Raw genomic sequence first — 20182 nt, 5'->3', positions numbered from 1 at the left:
ATATTCTATCTACACAAAGAGACCATGGATGACAACCCAGACTACTATACCCAGCAAAGCTTTCAATCATTATAGATGGAGAAAACAAGATATTCCATGAAAAACCAGATTCCAACAATACATTTCCACCAATCCAGCCCTACAGATAGTACTGGAAGGAAAACCCAAGGAAGTTAACTACAACCAGAAAAACATAGGCAATAGATAATCCCAATTTACGAACAGCCAAAAGGAAAAAGGGACAGAATCCCACACATAATCTCACCACCATCACCAAATCAAAAACAAACAAGAATGAAAAATAATCAATGGTCATTAATATCCATCAATATTTAATGCTCTTAAATCCCCTATAAAAAGACACAGATTAGCAGAATGGATAAGAAGACAGAAAGCTTCCTTCTGCTACATACAAGAAACTCACCTCAACTTCAAAGACAGACAGTACCTAAGAATTAAAGGTTGGGGAAACATCTTCCAATCAAATGGAACTAGAAACAAGTGGGGGTAGCAATCCTAATATCCAACAAATTGGTCTTTAAACTAAAATTAGTCAAAAGGGATGAAAAAGGTCATTTCTTACTCATCACAGGAGAAATCCATCAGTATGAAGTCTCAATTCTGAACATTTGTGCCCCAAATACAAAGGCATCCACGTTTGTAAAAGAAACATTACTAAAACCCAAATCACACATAAAACCAAACACACTTATAGTGGGAGATTTCAACACCCCACTCTCACCACTGGCCAGGAACACCAGACAGAAACTTAACAAAGAAACAAAAGAACTAATAGAAGTTATGGCGAAATTGGACTTAACAGATGTCTATAGAATATTCCTCCCACATACTAAGCAATTTACCTTCTTCTCAGCACCACATGGAACCTTCTCTAAAATGGACCACATACTTGGCAACATAGCAAACCTCAACAGGTACAAAAAAATTGAAATAACCCCCTGTGTCTTATCAGAACACCAAGCTTTAAAATTAGAAATCAACAACAATACAAACTACAGAAAACCTACAAACTCATGGAAATTAAGTAACACCCAATTGCACAATTCATGGGTCCATGGAGAAATGAAAGAAGAAATTAAAGATTTCCTAGAATTCAATGAGAATGCGGACACAACATATCCAAACCAAAGGGATAATTTGAAAGCAGTGCTAAGAGGAAAGTTCATAGTGCAAAATGCCCACATGAAGAAACAGGAGAATAATCACACTAGAGAATTAACAGCACAACTGAAAGCTTTAGAGAACAATGAAGTCAATACACCATGGAGGAGCAGATGCCAGGAAATAAATTGAGGGCTGAAATCAATAAAATGGAAACTAGGAGAACAATACAAAGAATCAATATAACAAAAAGTTGGTTCTACGATAAAATCAACAAGACAGACAAACTTTTATCCAAACATACAAAACAGCAGAGAGTGAACATGCAAATCAAAAAAATCAGGCATGAAAAGGGGACATAACAATAGACACAGAGGAAATCCAGAGAATCATCAGACTATACTTTGAAAAACTATATTCCTCAAAATTCGAAAATCTTAAGGAAATGGACAATTTTCTGGACAGATTTCACTTACCAAAATTGAATCAAGAACAGATAAGCAACTTAAATAGACCCATAAACTCTAATGAAATTGAAGCAGTCATTAGAGGTCTCCTAACCAAAAAAAGCCCAGGGCCAGGTGGCTTCAGTGCAGAATTCTACCAGAAATTCAAAGTACAGATAACACCAATTCTCCTCAAAGTATTCCACACAATTCAAGCAGAAGGGTCATTACTGAACTGTTTTTATGAGGCTTCAATAACCTTAATACCCAAGCCACACAAAGACACAAGTAAGAAAGAGAACTATAGACCAATATCCCTCATGAACATTGATGCAAAAATTCTCAATAAAATATTGGCAAATCAAATCCAAGAACAGATCAAAGAAATCACCCATCCTGATCGAGTAGGCTTCATCCAGGGATGCACGGATGGTTGAACATATGAAAATCCATCAATGTACTAAAGCATATAAACAGACTGAGGGAAAAAATCATATGATCATCTAACTAAATGCAGAAAAATCCTTTGCTAAAATCCCAAACCCCTTCATCATAAAGGTCCTGGAGAAATCTGGGATAACAGGAACATACCTCAAAATAATAAAAGCCATATACAGCAAGCCGACATCCAAAATCAAATTAAATGGAGGGAAACTCAATGCAATTCTTCTAAAATCGGGAACAAGACAAGGCTGTCCACTCTCTCCATACCTGTTCAATATTGTCCATGAAGTTCTAGCTAGAGCAATAAGACAACAAAAGGAGATCAAGGGAATACAAATTGGAAAGGAAGAAGTCAAACTCTCACTATTTGCAGATGATATGATAGTTTACATAAGTGACCCGAAGAACTCTACCAGGGAACTCCTACAGCTGGTAAACACCTTCAGCAAAGTGCAGGATACAAGATTAACTCAAAAAAATCTGTAGCCCTACTATATACAGATGACACATTGGTGGAGAAAGAAATCAGAGAAGCATCACCATTCACAATTGCCACAAACAACATAAAATAACTTGGAGCAATACTAATCAAAAAAGTGAAAGACCTGTACTGTAAGAATTTTGAGTCTCTAAAGAAATTAAATAAGATATCAAAAAATGGAAAGATCTCCCATGCTCTTGGATAGGCAGGATCAACATATTAAAAATGGCAATCTTGCCAAAAGCAATCTACAGACTCAATGCAATCCCCATCAAAATCCCAACAGAGTTCTTCCCTGACCTTGAAAGAACAATTCTCAACATTATATGGAGAAACAAAAGACCCAGGACAGCCAAAACAACACTGTACAATAGACGAACCCCTGGAGGCATCAGATTTCCTGACTTCAAGTGCTATTACAGAACTAAAGTCCTAATAACAGCTTGGTATTGGCACAAAAATAGACAAGTAGACCAATGGACTAGAATTGAAAACCCTGATATTAACCACAAACCTATGAACACCTGATTTTGGACAAACAATCCAAATATATACAAAGAGAACATCTTCAACAAATGGTGCTGGCATAACTGAATGCAAACATGTAGAAGACTACAGATAGACTCAAGCCTTTCGTCCTGCACAAAACATAAGTCAAAATGGATCAAAGACCTCAACATAAACCCAGCCATACTGAACCTATTAGAAGATAAATTGAGAAATACCCTTGAATTAATTGGTACAGGAGTCTGCTTCCTGAACATAACACCAGTAGCACAGACACTGAGATCAACAATTAATAAATGGGACCTCCTGAAACTGAGATGTTAAGTGATCACTCAGCAGTCAATCAGGCAATGTCTTCTGTATTCAGATACACCAGCCAAGCGCAGGCCAAAGCGAGGAGGAGGGAGTTGGGACCAGGGCCAGCAGAAGGGGAAGAGAAAGTGAAGAGGGGGTCCACGTGTCCACGGTCCCTTAAGAAGCCTTTTCTATGTCACCTTAGACTTCCCCTCACCCTGCCCTCATGGGCATGTTCCAGCACACCTATCTGGGTTACCTTGGGTGGAGCTAGAGTGTCTCCCTACAGTTTTCCTTTTAGTCTAAAAGATGATTAAAACTTAATAGTGTAAAACATCTAAAATTAACAATCATAAGCATGGAATATAAGAAGATACAATAATCCACTATTACACATCCTAACTATATCTATTCCAGCTAAGCCTTAAAGTCATGTGGAAATGGTGTCTAACTTGAACACCTCCTTCCAATCCCAACTCTAAACAATAAGAAAGTTATTTCTAACTAGGGTTTCACTACCCTATTAAACAATAATGGGGAACAGGGGGCATAGCATCTTCTAAGTTACTTCCTGATGAAATGAGATGGTGGTAGCCATGTGGGGTCCTGTGGGGAAAAAAAATGTTAGTACAGGGAAAGTCTCTAATGAGTTATCTCCAGTCCATGTTAGATGAGATTTGCTTGATTGAAGATCTAGGTTGAGATCCTCAACTTGATTGAAAAGTCAGTACTCGAGGTTCTGGTCGGAGTGTCAGTTGAAACGGAGTGAGTTGAATCTGGTGCAGTTGGTGAGGTGTGGTCCAATTCTTTTTCCTGAGCATGCAGGGATTGTCATCAGGCTGGTCCTCATTGGCTGTATGGGACTCAAACATAAGTGTCATCAGAGAAATGTTTGCTTGCACATGAATGTGTACTGGAAAAGGCAATCCTTGGAAAATGACAATTATGAAAGGGTGTAGGCCTTGAAAGAAAGAGCCAAGAAAAAACATAGTCCTCTAATTCTTCATTTATTCTGTATTACAGGAATTGGCTTCTTGATATAACACAGAAAGTTTAAAATTTTGTTAAATAACATGCTTGGATTTTAGGGGAGGAAAGCCAAATCCAGCCCTAAATCCAGCATCGATTTAATTGAATAGGGACTAGGAAATGAAGAGAAATAGAGTCATTTGAGAGACAGCTGTAAAGTTTACCATATGGCACGTTCCTTTTGTTTGATGTTTATAGCTACCTTCTTTCCTTAAGTATCTATTCATGCAGTGTCCTTTGACTTCCGGAGGTGGGTTTTCCTGTGAGGAAAAAACAAAGCACTTCCCATCCTTTGCGAGACTTTTATTTAGTTCATGAGATATACCTCAGTAAACATCTGTCAGTCATCCTTGTTGAGAGGGTTCTTTTTCAACTGGAATCTTGATCAATTTTAATGTATCCAAAGATTTTCTTCTCCTGTGGAAACAAATGCAAAACCCCTACCCCAATGTAACACATGTCTGGGTTTCCATACCAAGGTCAGTACATCTTTGAAGTACACTGATTGATTCAGTTCAGCAGTTCTTTCTGTAGTCCAGTGTCTTTCCACAGCTGTTTGTCCTTTGTCATTAGCATTAAGAAAGTTTAATGTCAATAAAGCATTATGCAACCAATGTTTGGGGGGTTTTGACTTACCAGCTTGCCTATGGAGCATCTCCTTAAGTGTCCTGTTAGACCTCTCAATGACTGCTTGTCCTGTAGGATTGTTTGGTATACCTGTGACATGCTTAATGTTACAATATTTGAAGAACTGTTCCATTTTTGTGGAGACATATGCTGGAGCATTGTAAGTTTTTATTTGTGCAGGTATGCCCATAACTGCCATCACATCTAGTAGGTGTATAATAACAGAATCAGCTTTTTCAGAGTTGAGAGCAGTAGCCCATTGGAAACCTGAGAATGTGTCAATGGTATGATGTACATATTTCAAATTTCCAAATTCTGTAAAGTGAAAGACATCCATTTGCCAGATCTCATTCCTTCAAATGCCTTTAGGATTACAGCCTGCTAGCAGCGGAGCTTGGTTATGAAAGGAACAAGTAGGACAGTTTCTCACTATCTCCTTGGCCCACACGGCTAGCCTTCCTCAGCCGCTCTGCAGCCTTGCACCCAGCTCGCACTGTGTGTGTGTGCTTATGGCCTGAATCCCAGAGCCGCCTGGCAGGCACAGCCAAAGTTCAGCAGAAGGGGAAGAGAAGGGGAAAAGGGGGTCCATGTTCCCTTAAGAAGCCTTTTCTACATCACCTTAGACTCCCCCTCACCCCCCCTCAGGGGCGTGTTCCGGCACACCTATCTGGGTTACCAGGGTCAGGGCTAAAGTGTCTCTCTACACTGAGAAGCTTCTGTAGAGCAAAGGACATAGTCAGCAAGACAAAACGACAGCCCACAGACTGGGAAAAGATATTCACCAACCCCACATCTGACAGAGGGCTGATCTCCAAAATATACAGTGAACTCAAAAAGCTAGTCTCCAAAACACCAAACAATTCAATTAAAAAATGGGGTACAGAATTAGACAATTCTCAATAGAGGAATCTAAAATGGCCGAAAGACATATAAGAAAGTGTTCAACATCCTTAGTCATCAGGGAAATGCAAATAAAAACAACCCTGAGATACCATCTTACTCCTATCAGAATAGCTAAAACCAAAAACACCAATGACAGTTTATGCTGGAGAGGATATGGAGAAAGAGGAACACTCCTCCACTGCTGGTGGGAGTGCCAACTTGTACAGCCACTTTGCAAATCAGTATGGCGACTCCTCAAGAAATTGGGAATGAATCTATCACAAGATCTAGCAATTCCACTCCTAGGCATATACCCAAAAGAAGCACATTCATATAACAAAGACATCTGTTCAACGATGTTCATAGCAGTACTATCTGCAATATCCAGAAACTGGAAGCAGCCTAGATGCCCCTCAACCAAAGAATGGATGGAGAAAATGTGGTACATTTACACAATGGAGTGCTACTCAGCAGAAAAAAAACAATGTAATCTTGAAATTTGCAGGAAAATGGATGGAACTTGAAGAAACCATTCTGTGAGAGGTAACCCAATCACAAAAAGACAAACATGATATGTACTCACTCATATGTGCATTTTAGATATACAGAAAAGGATTACCATCCTACAATCCACACTGCCAGAGAAACTAGTAAATAAGGAACACCCTAAAAGACACAAATTTTGTCCCCTCGAGAAGCTGAAAGTGTGACCATCTCCTGAGCAAATTGAGAACATGGGAAGAGGCAGGAGGAAGCTACGAAAGTGAAAAGGGAAGAAAAGGAAGGATGCAGAGGTCATGAGGAAGCAGAAATTTCGTGTCAGGTATAGATTAGAAGAAAGGATATATGACAGGTAGGATTTTAGTTGCGGGGGTTATAGAGGCAGAAGGGAGGGAGAAGGGAACTGGGATCATCATGTAATTCAATCTTGTTTATAATTCAAATATATAAAAAATAAAAACAATGAAACAATAAAAATAAGAAGTTATGACCCAATTGGGTTTAACAGATATCTATAGAAAATTCTATCCAAACACATAAGAATATACCATCTTCTTGGTGCCACATGGAACCTTCTCAAAAATTGTCCACATAATCGGCAAAAAAATCGAAAATCTCCCTGCATCTTATCAGATCACCATGCTTTAAAGTTAGAATTCAACAACAATACTCATTACAGAAAACCTACAAATACATGGAAATTAAGTAAAACCCAATTGCACAATTCCTGGGTCAAGGAAGAAATAAAAAAAAATGAAAGATTTCCTTGAATACAATGAGAATGAGGACACAACATACCCAAACCTATTGGACACTTTGAAAGCAGTGCTACGAGGAAAGTTCACAGTGGTAAGTGCCCACATGAAGAAACAGGAGAATAATCACACTTGAGAATTAACAGCACAACTGAAAGCTTTAGAACACAAAGAAGCCGATACACCCAGGAGGAGCAGCCTCAAGGAAATAATCAAATTGAGGGCTGAAATCAATAAATGGAAACAAGAAGAATAATACAAAGAATAAATATAACAAGGAGTTGGTTCTTTGAGAAAATCAATAAGATAGAAAAACCTTTATCCAAACATATGAAACAGCAGAGAGTGAACATGCAAATCAAAAGAATCAGGAATGAAAAGGGGGACATAACAACAGACACAGAGGAACTCCAGCGTATCATCAGGTCACACTTCAAAAACCTATATTCCTCAAAATTTGAAAATCTAAAGGAAATGGACAATTTTCTGGATAGATTTCACTTACCAAAATTGAATCAAGAACAGATAAGCAACTTAAATAGACCAATAACACCTAATGAAATAGAAGCAGTCATCAGAAATCTCCCAACCAAAAAAAGCCCAGGGCCAGATGGCTTCACTGAAGAATTCTACCAGAAATTCAAGGAACAGCTAATACCAATTCTTCTCAAAGTATTCCACACAATAGAAGCAGAAGGGTCATTGCCAAACTCTTTTTATGAGGTTTCAATAACCTTGATACCCAAGCCACACAAAGACACAACTAAGAAAGAGAACTACAGAACAATATCCTTTATGAACATTGATGCAAAAATTCTCAATAAAATACTGGCAAATAGAATCCAAGAACACATAAGAGAAATCATCCACCATGATCATTTAGGCTTCATCCCAGGGATGCAAGGATGGTTCAACATAAAAAAATCCATCAATGTAATCGACCATATAAACAAACTGAAAAAGAAAACCACATGATCATCTCATTAGATGCTGAAAAATCTTTGAAAATTCCAACACCCCTTCATGATAAAGGTCTTGGAGAAATCAGGGATAACAGGAACATACCTCAACATAATAAAAGCAAGCCAACAGCCAACATCAAATTAAATGGAGAGAAACTCAATGCAATTCCTCTAAAATAGGGGACAAGAAAAGTCTGTCCACTCTCTCCATACCTCTTCAATATTGTCCTTGAAGTTCTAGGTAGAGCAATAAGATAACAAAAGGAGATCAAGGGAATAGAAATCAGAAAAGAAGTCAAACTCTCACTATTTGCAGATGATATGATAGTCTACATAGGTGAACCGAAAAACTCTACCAAGGAACACCTACCGTTGATAACCAACTTCAGCAAAGTGGCTGGATACAAGATTAATTCAAAATATAAAATCTGTAGCCCTACTATATACCAATGATACATTGGTGGAGAAAGAAATCAGAGAAACATCACCATTTACAATTGCCCCAAACAACATAAAGTACCTTTGGGTAACACTAACCAAAAAAGTGAAAGACCTGTACTGTAAGAATTTTGAGTCTCTGAAGAAAGAAATTAAAAAAGATATAAAAAAAAATAGGAAGATCTCCCATGCTTTTGGATAGGCAGGATCAACATAGTAAAAATGGCAATCTTGCCAAAAGCAATCTAAAGATTCGATGCAATCCCCATCACAATCCCAACACAATTCTTCACAGACCTTGAAATAACAATTCTCAGCTTTATATGGAGAAACAAAAGGCCCAGGAAAGACAAAACAACTTTGCACAATAATGGAACTTCTGGTGGCATCACCACCCCTGGCTTCAATCTCTATTACAGTGATAGACCTGAAAAATTCTTGGTATTGGCACAAAAATAGACAGGTAGACCAACGGAACAGAATTGAAAACCCTGATATTAACCCACATAGCTATGAGCACCTGATTTTTGACAAACAGTCCAAATTTATAAGATGGAACAAAGAGAACATCTTCAACAAATGGTGCTGGCATACCTGGAATGGACATGTAGAAGACTGCAGATAGATCTAAGCCCATTTCCATACACAAAACCTAAGTCCAAATGTATCAAAGACCTCAACATAAATCCAGCCACACTGATCCTATTAGTAGACAAAGTGGGAAATACCCTTGAATTAATTGCTACAGGAGACCACTTCCTGAACATTGTACCAGTAGCACAGACACTGAGGTCAACAATTGATAAATAGGACCTCCTGAAACTGAGAAGCTTCTGTAAAGCAAAGCATACATTCAGCAAGACAAAATGACAGCCCAAAGACTGCGAAAAGATATTCACCAACCCAACATCTGATGGAGGTGTGATCTCCAAAATACACAAAGAACTCAAGAAGCTATTCTCCAAAACACCAAACAATCCAATTAAAAAGTGGCTACAGAACTAAATAGACAATTCTCAATAGAGGAATCTAAAATGTCTGAAAGTCACATAAGTTGTCAACATCCTTAGCCATCTGGGAAATGCAAATCAAAACAACTTTGAGATACCATCTTACTCCTGTCAGAATGGCCAAAATCAAAAACACCAATGACAGTTTATGCTGGAGAGGATATGGAGAAAGGAGAACACTTCTCCACTGCTGGTGGGAGTGCCAACTTGTACAGCCACTTTGGAAATCAGTATGGCGACTCCTCAAGAAAATGGGAATCTGTCTACCACAAGATCCAGCAATTCCACTCCTAGGCATGTACCCAAAAAAGCACATTCATACAACAAGAACATCTGTTCAATGATGTTCATAGCAGCATTATTTGTAATAGCCAGAAACTGGAAGCAGCCTAGATTCCCCTCAACTGAACAATGAATAGAGAAAATGTGGTACATTTACACAATGGAGTACTACTCAGCAGAAGAAAAGAATGGAATCTTGAAATTTGCAGGAAAATGGATGGAACTAGAAGAAATCATTCTGAGTGAGTAACCAAGTCATAAAAAAACAAACACGGTATGTACTCACTCAAATGTGGATTTTAGACATAGAGTAAAGGAATACCAGCCTACAATCCACACTGCTAGAGAAGCTAGTAAACAAGGAAGATCCTAAGAGAAACATACATGTTTCCTGGAGAAGGGGAAAGGGTCAAGATCCCCTGAGCAAATTGGGAGCACAGGGAGAAGGGGAGAGGAAAAGGAATTAGGAGAATGAGATGGTGAGAAGAGGAGGGATGAAGAAGACATGAGGGAGCAGAGAGTTTGAGTCAGGAGAAGAAAAGAAGATAACAAGAATGGAGATACCATAATAAAAGAAGACATTTTAGGTTTACAGAGAAATCAGGCACTAAGGAAATGTCTGTAGATCTACAAATTTGACACAAGCTAATAATCTAAGCAACAGAGGAGAGGCTACCTTAAATGCCCCCCCATAATGAGATTGATGACTGACTTATATGCCATCCTATAGCTTTCATACAGCAACTGGTGGAAGTAGAAGCAGACACCCACAATTAATCACTCACTGATCAGAACTGGAATCCAGATGCAGAGAAGGATGAGTGAAGAGCAAATGGGTCAAGACCAGGCTGGTGAAACCCACAGAAACTGCTGACCTGAACAAGGGAGAGCTCTTGTTCCCCAGACTGATACCTGGGATACCACCATGGGACTGATCCAGACCCCAGGAACATGGGCTTCACTGAGGAAACCTCGGATATCTACAGGACCTCCTGTAGTTGTTCAGTACTTATCTCTAACACAGTTGTGGACTTTGGGAGCCCATTCCACATAGAGGAATAGACCCTGAGCCAAGACACATGGCGGTGGGCCTAGGCTCTATCCCAAAGGATATGATAGACTCCGATGACATCCTATGAAAGGCCTCACCATCCAGCACAAAGGATATATAATAGGTAGGGTTTAGTTGGGGGTGGTAAGGGTGTATGGGAGGGACAAGGGAACTGGGATTGTCATGTAAAACAGTCTTGTTTCTAATTGAAATAAAAAATCTGCAAAAAATTCTGTACTCTAAAAAAAATGAAAATCAGAGCCCATAATCAAAATAAAATTAACATAAAGTACAAGCTTTGGAAATGTTGTTCATATTATGAAGCATGAAAGAATCAGTGAGCTGAGAACAGAGAAGATATCAATGAGAATGAGAAGGCCATGTCTACAAGAAGAGATAGACTTTAACACGATGTAGACAAGCAACAATTTAGTTGTAACTGATAACTCTTTAAAAGGAACAGCTTATCCATATGTCAACCCCAACAAGCTGACCTGCTACACTGAGGGTGTACATGAAATTTACATGAAGTATAATCAGCTAGTAAAAGCCAGCACTAAAATCACCCACCATTTTTCTCATTTAATTACATACAAGTGAAACTTGCTATGAATTATTTCTTGAGCAAAGGATTTTAATTTTTATAAATAGATAACACAGCTTTTGTGGGATTAAAAACTAAACATGTACACCCAAGACAGATAGATCGTTTAAAACCCAAACTGTATTTATCTTATTACAACATTTCAAAGTTAGAAGTGAAGGTTGAAATATATTTTAAAACAGTATTATACACTGCTACTGTAACAAATCAAACACTTCGTCGGTCCTTTAAAATAGAATATGGAAAATGTATATTGAATGTTAAATGTTGATTTCCATCTTGAGTGGGTTTAGAATCATGTAAAAGACAAATTTCTGGGGATTGAAGTAAAGTGTCAGTGAAGACACCACTCTGAATGTAAGCACATCATTCCATTGGCTGGCTCCACTCCAGATAAAAGGGAGGAAAGATGCTGAGAACCAGATTTTACCTTCTTCTTCTTAACCTACAATATGACCAGTTGCCTCATGTTTCTGACACTGACTTCCCTGCCATGAAGAACAACACCCTGAAACTGTGAGCCACAGTGAACCTTCTCTCCCTTATGTTGCTTTTGTAAATGTATTCATTTTTGCTCTACAACCAACTTTCAAAACATTCTTGTCCTCAACACTCAAAGTCTTTATTACCCTTGAAACAAAAAGGTTATTTCTCTTTTTCTTGATTCCCTGATAGTCCTATTCTGTTCTGTTTCTGAATTTACCTATTCTGGAAAGGCACACAAGTGGAATCAAACAGTGCTTGTCTTTTTGTGCCTGGCTTATTGTCTTAGAATTATTTCATTAAGCATCATTCATGTGGTAACCTATGCCAAAATACATGTTAAGAAATGGATGATAATCTTTTGTGCAAGCATATGGTACCATTTACACACTCAAACCTCCATGAACATTCAAGTTGTTTCTGCCTTTTGGGCATTTTGATTCATCCTATTATGGATATGGAAGTGCTCAAGAAATTTCAAGATGCTTTTTCTTAGGAGTTATGAATGACAACTATATTGGAAGTGAACAAAACTATAAACCAATAAATTAAGCATTATGATCTTGGCAATAGACTAACAAAAGTTTCTACATAAAGTAAAAAGAGTGATTTTAGCAGGTTTTTTTTAATCAAGTTCAGCACAAAATACCAAGTACTTGCCAAATATAAAATTAGAAGGATCTTTTGGAAAATTAAAACTAATGTGCTTCTATTTTACATACATTATACATGTAAACTCTTTAAATGCTACTGAATTTATTGGATAATTAAAAACTGAACACACATAAAACCATTGATTTAAGTTGTTTAATGTGAAATAAGTATGTTTTTGTTTTTCTTCATTATGATAAAAATCCAACAAAATAAATATTCTGAATTAGTAAAAGTGATCTTCAGAAGTATTCTGTAGGCTATTTGTACAATAGAACCTAAAGGTTTTAATAAACTATATGTGTTGCATGAGAAAAACAACCTAACATATGGCTACTTATACAGCTATATCTTAGCAGATGGTTAATACTATGCTTAAAAAAACTGAAATGGAATTTCTTAGCATCTTAATATACTGTGTGATCTCATTTACCTGCTCAATGAGGCCTGTTTCTTTCTATAAAACATATTGCTTAAAGATTGGATATAAAAGCCAAAACCATAGGAACCTCCAATTAGAGGAATAGGAAGCAAAAGAACCCTAACAACTTACCCTGACATTCCCTTACCTTATTTGCTCCTATGTCTCTAACAAAACCATGTGACAATTTCTGTTATATTCTCACCCTGCCAAAGATGTACAACACAAGAAGCTTCTAGGGCCAGAAATAATGTTAGTTCTTCTATTCTATTAACCTAAAGATTAATGATCTCTAAAGTAATGAAATATTCAAGAAAATGAATACCCTCCCTAGGCCATCTCAAATGTTTAACAGAAATTTTTTATAGTTCAGATAGAACAAAAGTTTTAAAATTTAGCTATTTGAAGTCCAGATATTTTAGTTATCTGTGCATAAAGAGCTATTAATTTTCATTGTTATCACACACACAAACAATAATTTCACAAAAATTAATTACATTCTTAAGATAAATAAATGTCTAGCAAATATAAAGAGGATTACTTACCAGAAAGACACAGAAAAGTTTGTGGAGATAAATAACTGGATAAATATGTTTGGTTTGTTCTCACTGTTTCCAGCAGTTATATTCTAGAGTACCCTGAACTCTTATAGAAAATTTAAGATTAAGTTCCTGTGATTATCTGGCCACAGTATTTCCAGGTATTAAAATACCATGCATTCTATACCCCTGCACCACGCCCCTACTAAACTAGTGACTCTAATCAGTGCTGAAAACCTGTTTTTTTGTTTGTATGTTTGTTTGTTTTGTTTTGTTTTTTCTTTCATGTGAACCTTCTCTGGCCATAGCACTTCACAGGTATTTTCTTCGTCCTCCCCCTTTTATTGAAAATAAATTCTTTTCTTGTACAAAATATCCTTATTAGAATTCCCTCTCCCTCAGCTCCTCCCAGTTCCTCCCCACCTCTCCTCCCATGCAGATCCACTCGCTTTCTGCCTCTCATTAGATAAGAACAGGCTCCAGATGGTACCAGCCCAAGACTTTTGGGTCTGTAGGGACTACAATAAACCAGAAGCCACCAGCCCCACCCAGGCTTCAATAGGTGATGGACACAATGGCACCTTCCCCCAGACTTTTGGGTCTCTGGTGACCGTGATCAATCAGGTACCATCATATCAAGTACTGGATGAGGACTCTAGGCCTTGATATGGAAGAGAGGAAAGGCAACAACTTATTGTCACCCCTTCTGGCTGGGGCAGGCAGTATTCAACCAAGTACTACCTGTGACCCAACCAGAGCCCTGGACACCCTTGTGGTGAGAGTACAAGGTGGGGAGGTGAAGAGAGGGAGAGGAGAAATAGTCTTGGGATGGGGAGAGAGGTGGATCCAGAGAGGTGAGGATGGTGAGAAAAAGGATGATGAGAATGGACAGCTGGCTACCCGAGTCCAGGGAGATACCTGGCCCTCGGCTATGACCAAGTGCCAGGTCTAGGTCTGGGGCCCTCAAGCAACAACGTGGGCCTGTGCTGTAATCTATGGCTCCTTTTATCACTGTGCTGTATAGGGCCCTGTGGCAGGGACACTTTGTTGTCCAAGGGCAGAGCTTCTGGGGGGCTATACCATTCTGGGTGATGCCTTGGTGATAATCTGGGTGACTGCCAAGGACCATGTCTGGGTTTGTGATCCTGCCAGAGTCAGGGCCTATACTGATGTCCCTGGCCCATGTTGCTGCCAGACCCCACAGGTATGCCAAGGTCTGGGCCACAACCTATTACCATATTGGTGTCTGAAGACTATGGCACTGCCAGTGCCAGACTGATTTGGGTAGTCAATTCTATCAACTAGGGTTACAGTATCATCTGGACCAGGACTGTAGCTGAGGCCATGTCTGGGTCCATGACCCTGCTTCATCCAAGGTCTGTGTCAATATCTGTGGCCCTTGAGACCATCAAAGACCATGCTGATACTCTGGGGCCATGTTGGTATCCAAAGGCCATGCTTCTGCAGGGGCATGCCAGTCTGGATGGCCTGCACTGCCACCTAGAACCTTGGTAACATCCGGGTCCAATCTGATGCCCAAGACCATGACTGGGTCCATGGTCTTACCACAGACATTGTCTTTATTGATGTCTGTGGTCCATGTTACCACCAAAGACCACATAGATGCCACAGGTCTGGGTGGAAACCTGTGGCTATGAGGACTTTCAATGTTCATGCAGCCACCAGGGGTATTCTGATATGAGTGGCCTATGTTGCTACGTGTGTGGCCATTGTGTCATCCTGGCTAGGGCTGATGCAGAGAGTTATGACTGGGTTCATAGCCCAAAGTCAGCCAGGATCCAAGTTGATGTTTAAGTTTCCTATTGCTGCAGAGAGCCATGGGGAGTACGAGGGTCTGTTCAGCCACCTTGGATGATGTCAGTGTACAGAAAACCATGCCACCCCAGGGGCCAGGCTGATCTGAATGGCTGGTGCTACTACCTGGAGCTATGGAGACTTCTGGTCCCCAGGCTAGTGCCTAGGAGCACGTCTAGGTATGTGGCCCTGTGGATGCTAGGTTCTGGGGTAGTGTCCATGGCTCCAGAAGACACCGAGGACTCTGTGGATGCCCAGAGTCGAGCTAGGCACCTGGGGCAATGTTGATACTTAGGGACCATGCTGCTTCTAGGGCCATGTTAATATTTGAGGGTCCCCTGTTGCCACAAGGACTATGCTGGTTTCTGGGCCTGAGTAGCTGCTGAGGGCCATGTCTGGGTCCATTGTCCTCCTGAAGCTGGGATCCGTGATGATTTTCAAGACCAGTATTACATAGGGATCATTGGAACCATGCTGTGCTGAGCCAGCCCCACACTTCACTGGTTCTTTGATGGTTGGTACTGCACCTAGCTGGATATTACAGCAGACAGGCAGCCCTACCCTCAGTGGAGAGCTCACTCCACCATTCCTGCCCCCCTCCAACAATCAGGAAAGATGATCCCACCCCTCACCATAGGTATGCACCTCACCTGGGAAGCACACTAGAGCTGACCCTGAGGTCAGGAACACAGGTAAGCCACCCCCGAGGGCATGAGAGCAGGAGAGTTGATCCTGCCCCTTGATTCTGTGAATCTGCCATGAGATGGCATGGTTGAAGGAAAGACAACCTCCCACTCCCCCACATTACCACCTGCAACAGGTAAGAGACCTGGTCCTGGTGTCACAAGAGTAGGAGATAACCCTGACCACAATGAGTTGCAATACATGAGAGAACAGCCTCTTCTTCCCATCTGGGCAGCACATTAGAGCTGCCCCTGTTGTAGAAGATGCTGGTAAGCCAGCCCAGAGGGTACAACCTCATATGCATCCAACCTCATATGCCTGCTACAGCAATTGGGAGAGAAACTTGCCATTTACTATAGTTTTTTTAAAAAGTTGCTTGGGGAGTGGCTTCATATCTAGATCAGAAGTTTGGTTTCTTTGTTTTCCTTATGTCTGTCTATGTAGTGTTGTTGTTCTATTAATGCTCTCATGGCAAACACCTCTATAGCTTATGCCCAAAGGAAATTTAAACCACACCCATTATTTTTTTCAAGTGCCAGCCAACTTGTGCTTTAAAACACTAGATGGCATATTGCATTATAGAAGGAAACCATTTTTAAAAGTGAAACCACTGAGAAACGTGGAAAACATGGCACTCACTAGAAAGGGAAATTGTATACATGATGAAAACCAGAAGGCAGTGTCACTCTGTCCTACCAGGAATGTGTGTAGTGGACAAGAGACTCAACTGCTTTTTTGTTCTTATTGCTGCTTGTTTGGGTTTTTTTGCTTTTGTTTTTTCTGTGTTTCTTTTTTTTTTATTTTTGTACATTTACACAAATGACTGTAAAGGAAAAATGTTAATTTTGAGTTACAAATACATGTTTTATGTAAACAGAAATTTCTAGCTAGGCTTTAGAGCATATGGCAGAAATAATTTCATTCATGTTGTAAATTTCTGAACTACGTACAAATAGAAGTGCTGTTATCATGACTGAGTTCTGCATAGTGCTAGTTCATTACAGGATCTGCCTGTAGGCAGATCTATTTTTTATTTTAAAACAATCTTTTTTCATTTTACATACCAAACCCAGTTACCCCTCCCTACCCTCCTCCTGTTCTCTCTGAACATCCATCCACCCCACCCATCATCTACTCCTCAGGGAGGGTAAGGTATCCCATGGGGAGTCAACTAAGTCTTGCATATCACTTTGAGGCAGGACAAAGCCCCCTCACACACTATGTCTAGACTGAGCAAGGTATCCCTCCAAAGAGAATGGGCTCCAAAAATCCAGTTCAGGCACTAGGGGTAAGTCCTGGTCCCATTGCCAGTGGCCCCACAGATGTCCAAAGACACGACTGTCACACATTACTCAGATGGCCTAGTTTTGTCCAGTGCAGGTTACCCCACTATAATTCCAGAGTCAGTGAGCTCTCACTAGCTTACTTCAGCTGTTTCTGTGGGTGTCCCTCAAGTGGTCTTAACCTCTTTTCTGCTCCTCTTTGGACTTTGGGAGCTCAGCCCAGTGCTTAGCTGTGGATCTCTGCATCTGCTTCCATCAGTTGCTAGATAAAGGATCTATGATGATAATGCAGGTAATCAATAGGATTACAGGAAAAAGCCAGTTAAGGCACCAATTTGCACTAAAGTTTAGGGTCTTAGCCAGAGTCATCCTTGTGGATTCCTGAGAATTTCCCTAGTGCCAGGTTTCTTGTTAACTCCATAATGACTCCCACAATCAAGATATCTCTTTCTTTGCTCTAGCTCTCTGTCCTTCCCTCAACTCCACCATCCTGTTCCCTCATGTTCTCCTCCTCCTCCAATTCTCCTCTTTCCCTCATCCTCCACCCTCCGTCCCTCCCACCAGCCCATTCTCCCAATTTCCTCAGATGATCATGCCTATTCCCCCTTCTCAGGGGGAATTCAAGTATGTCTCTCTTAGGATTCTCCTTGTTACTTATAGGCTATAGGATGGTTAACCTTTTCTGTACATCTAATATCCACTGATCACTGAGTATGTCCCATGTTTGTTTTGCTGGATCTGGGTTATCTCACTCAAGGTGATTTTTTCTAGTTCCATCCATTTGCCTGAAAATTTCATGTCATTGTTTTTTACTGCTGAGTATTTCTCTATTGTGTAAATGTACCACATTTTCTTTACACATTCTTTGGTTGAGGGGCATCTAGGTTATTTCCAGGTTAGTGCTATTATGAATAATGCTTCCATGAACAGAGTTGATCAAATGTCCTAGAGATATGAATGTGTATCCTTTGGGTATATGGCCAAGAGTTGTATTGCTGGATCTTGAGGTAGATTGATTCTCAATTTTCTGAGAAACACCATACTAATTTCCAAAGTGGCTGTAAGCTTTGCACTCTCACCAGCAATAGAGGAGTGTTCCCCTTACTCCACATCCTCTCCAGCATAAGCTATTATTGGTGTTTTATATCTTAGCCATTCTGACTGGTATAAGATGATACCTCAGAGTCATTTTGCTTTGCATTTTACAGATAATTAAGAATATTGAGCAATTTCTTTAACTGCATTTTATCCATTTGAAATTCTTCTGTTGGGAATTATCTGTTTATATCTATACCACATTTTTATATTGGATTATTTGGTATTTTGATGTCTAGTTTCTTGAGTTGTTTATATATTTTGGACATCAGGCCTCTACCTAATATAGGGTTGGGAAAGATATTTTCTCATAATGTAGGCTGCCATTTGTCTTATTGCCTTTGTCCTTGCCTTACAGAAGCTGCTCGGTTTCAGGAGGACCCATTTATTGATTGTTGCTCTCAGAGTCTGTTCTGCGAATGTTATATTTGGGTAATAGTCTCCTATGCCAATGAATTCAAAGCTACTTCCAAATTTCTCTTCTGTGATATTCAGTGTGGCTAGATTTATGTTGAGGCCTTTGATACATTTACACTTCAGTTTTGTTTATCGAGCTAGATATGGATCTATTTGCATTCTTCTACATGATGACATCCAATTATGTCAGCATCATTTGTTGAAGAGACTTTCTTTTCCATTGCATAATTTTAGCTTCTTTGTCAAAAATCAGGTTTTTATAAATGTGTGGGATAATATCAGGGACTTCAATTTTATTCCATTTCTTACCCTGTCTGTTTTTATGCCAATGTCAAGCTGTTTTCATTACTATAATTCTATAATAGAGCTTGGCATCACAGACGGTTATGGCCTCTGGATGCTCCTTTATTGTATAGGATTGTTTTGTGTACCTTGGGGTTTTTTGTTTCTCCTATCTAAAGTTGAGTATTGTTCTTTTGAGGACTGTGAAGACTAATAGTGTTGGGATTTTGATGGGAATTGCATTGAATCTGTAAATTGCTTTGGGTAAGATTGCCATTTTTATTAGGTTGATTCTACCTATCCAAGTACATGGGAGATCTTTCCATTTTCTGATGGCTTCTTTAGTTTCTTTCTTCAAAGCCTTAAAGTTCCTATTGTACAGGTCTTTCACTTATTTTGTTAGGTTTACCCAAAAATTCTTTATGTTATATGTGACTATTTTAAAGGGTGATGTTTCTTTGATTTCTTTCTCAGACCTTTTATTGTTTGTATATAGGAGGACTAGTAACTTTTGCTGATCTTGTATCCTGCTGCATTACTGAAGGTGTTTATCTGCTATAGGAATTTCCTGATAGATTTTTTGGGGTCACTTTCATATATATGATGATATCATCTACAAATAGAGAAAGTTTTACTTCTTTCTAATTTGCATCCGCTTTATGTTCTTTTGTTCTCTTATTGCTCTAGCTAAAACTTCAATTGCTACATTAAATAAATATGGAGATAGTGGATAGCCTTGTCTTGTTCCTGATTTTAGTGCCATCACTTTCAGTTTTTCTCTATTTAATTTGATGTTGGCTGTCAGCTTGCTGCATATGACTTTTTATTGTGTTTAGATGTCTTCCTTGTATTCCTAATCTCTCCAAGACCTTTATCATGAAGGGGTGTTGAATTTTGATGAAGGATTTTTCAACATCTAAGGAAATGATGTTTTTTTCTTTCAGTTTATTTGTATTGTGGATTAATTTGACAGATTTTCATATGTTGAACCATTCCTGCATCTCTGAGACGAACCATGCTTCATCATGGTAAATGATTATTTTGATGTGTTCTTAGATTCAGTTTGCCAGTATTTTA

Source organism: Cricetulus griseus, chromosome 2 (assembly GCF_003668045.3).
Source record: "Cricetulus griseus strain 17A/GY chromosome 2, alternate assembly CriGri-PICRH-1.0, whole genome shotgun sequence".
Taxonomy (NCBI): Eukaryota; Metazoa; Chordata; class Mammalia; order Rodentia; family Cricetidae; genus Cricetulus; species Cricetulus griseus.
This window is presented reverse-complemented; position numbering follows the sequence as displayed.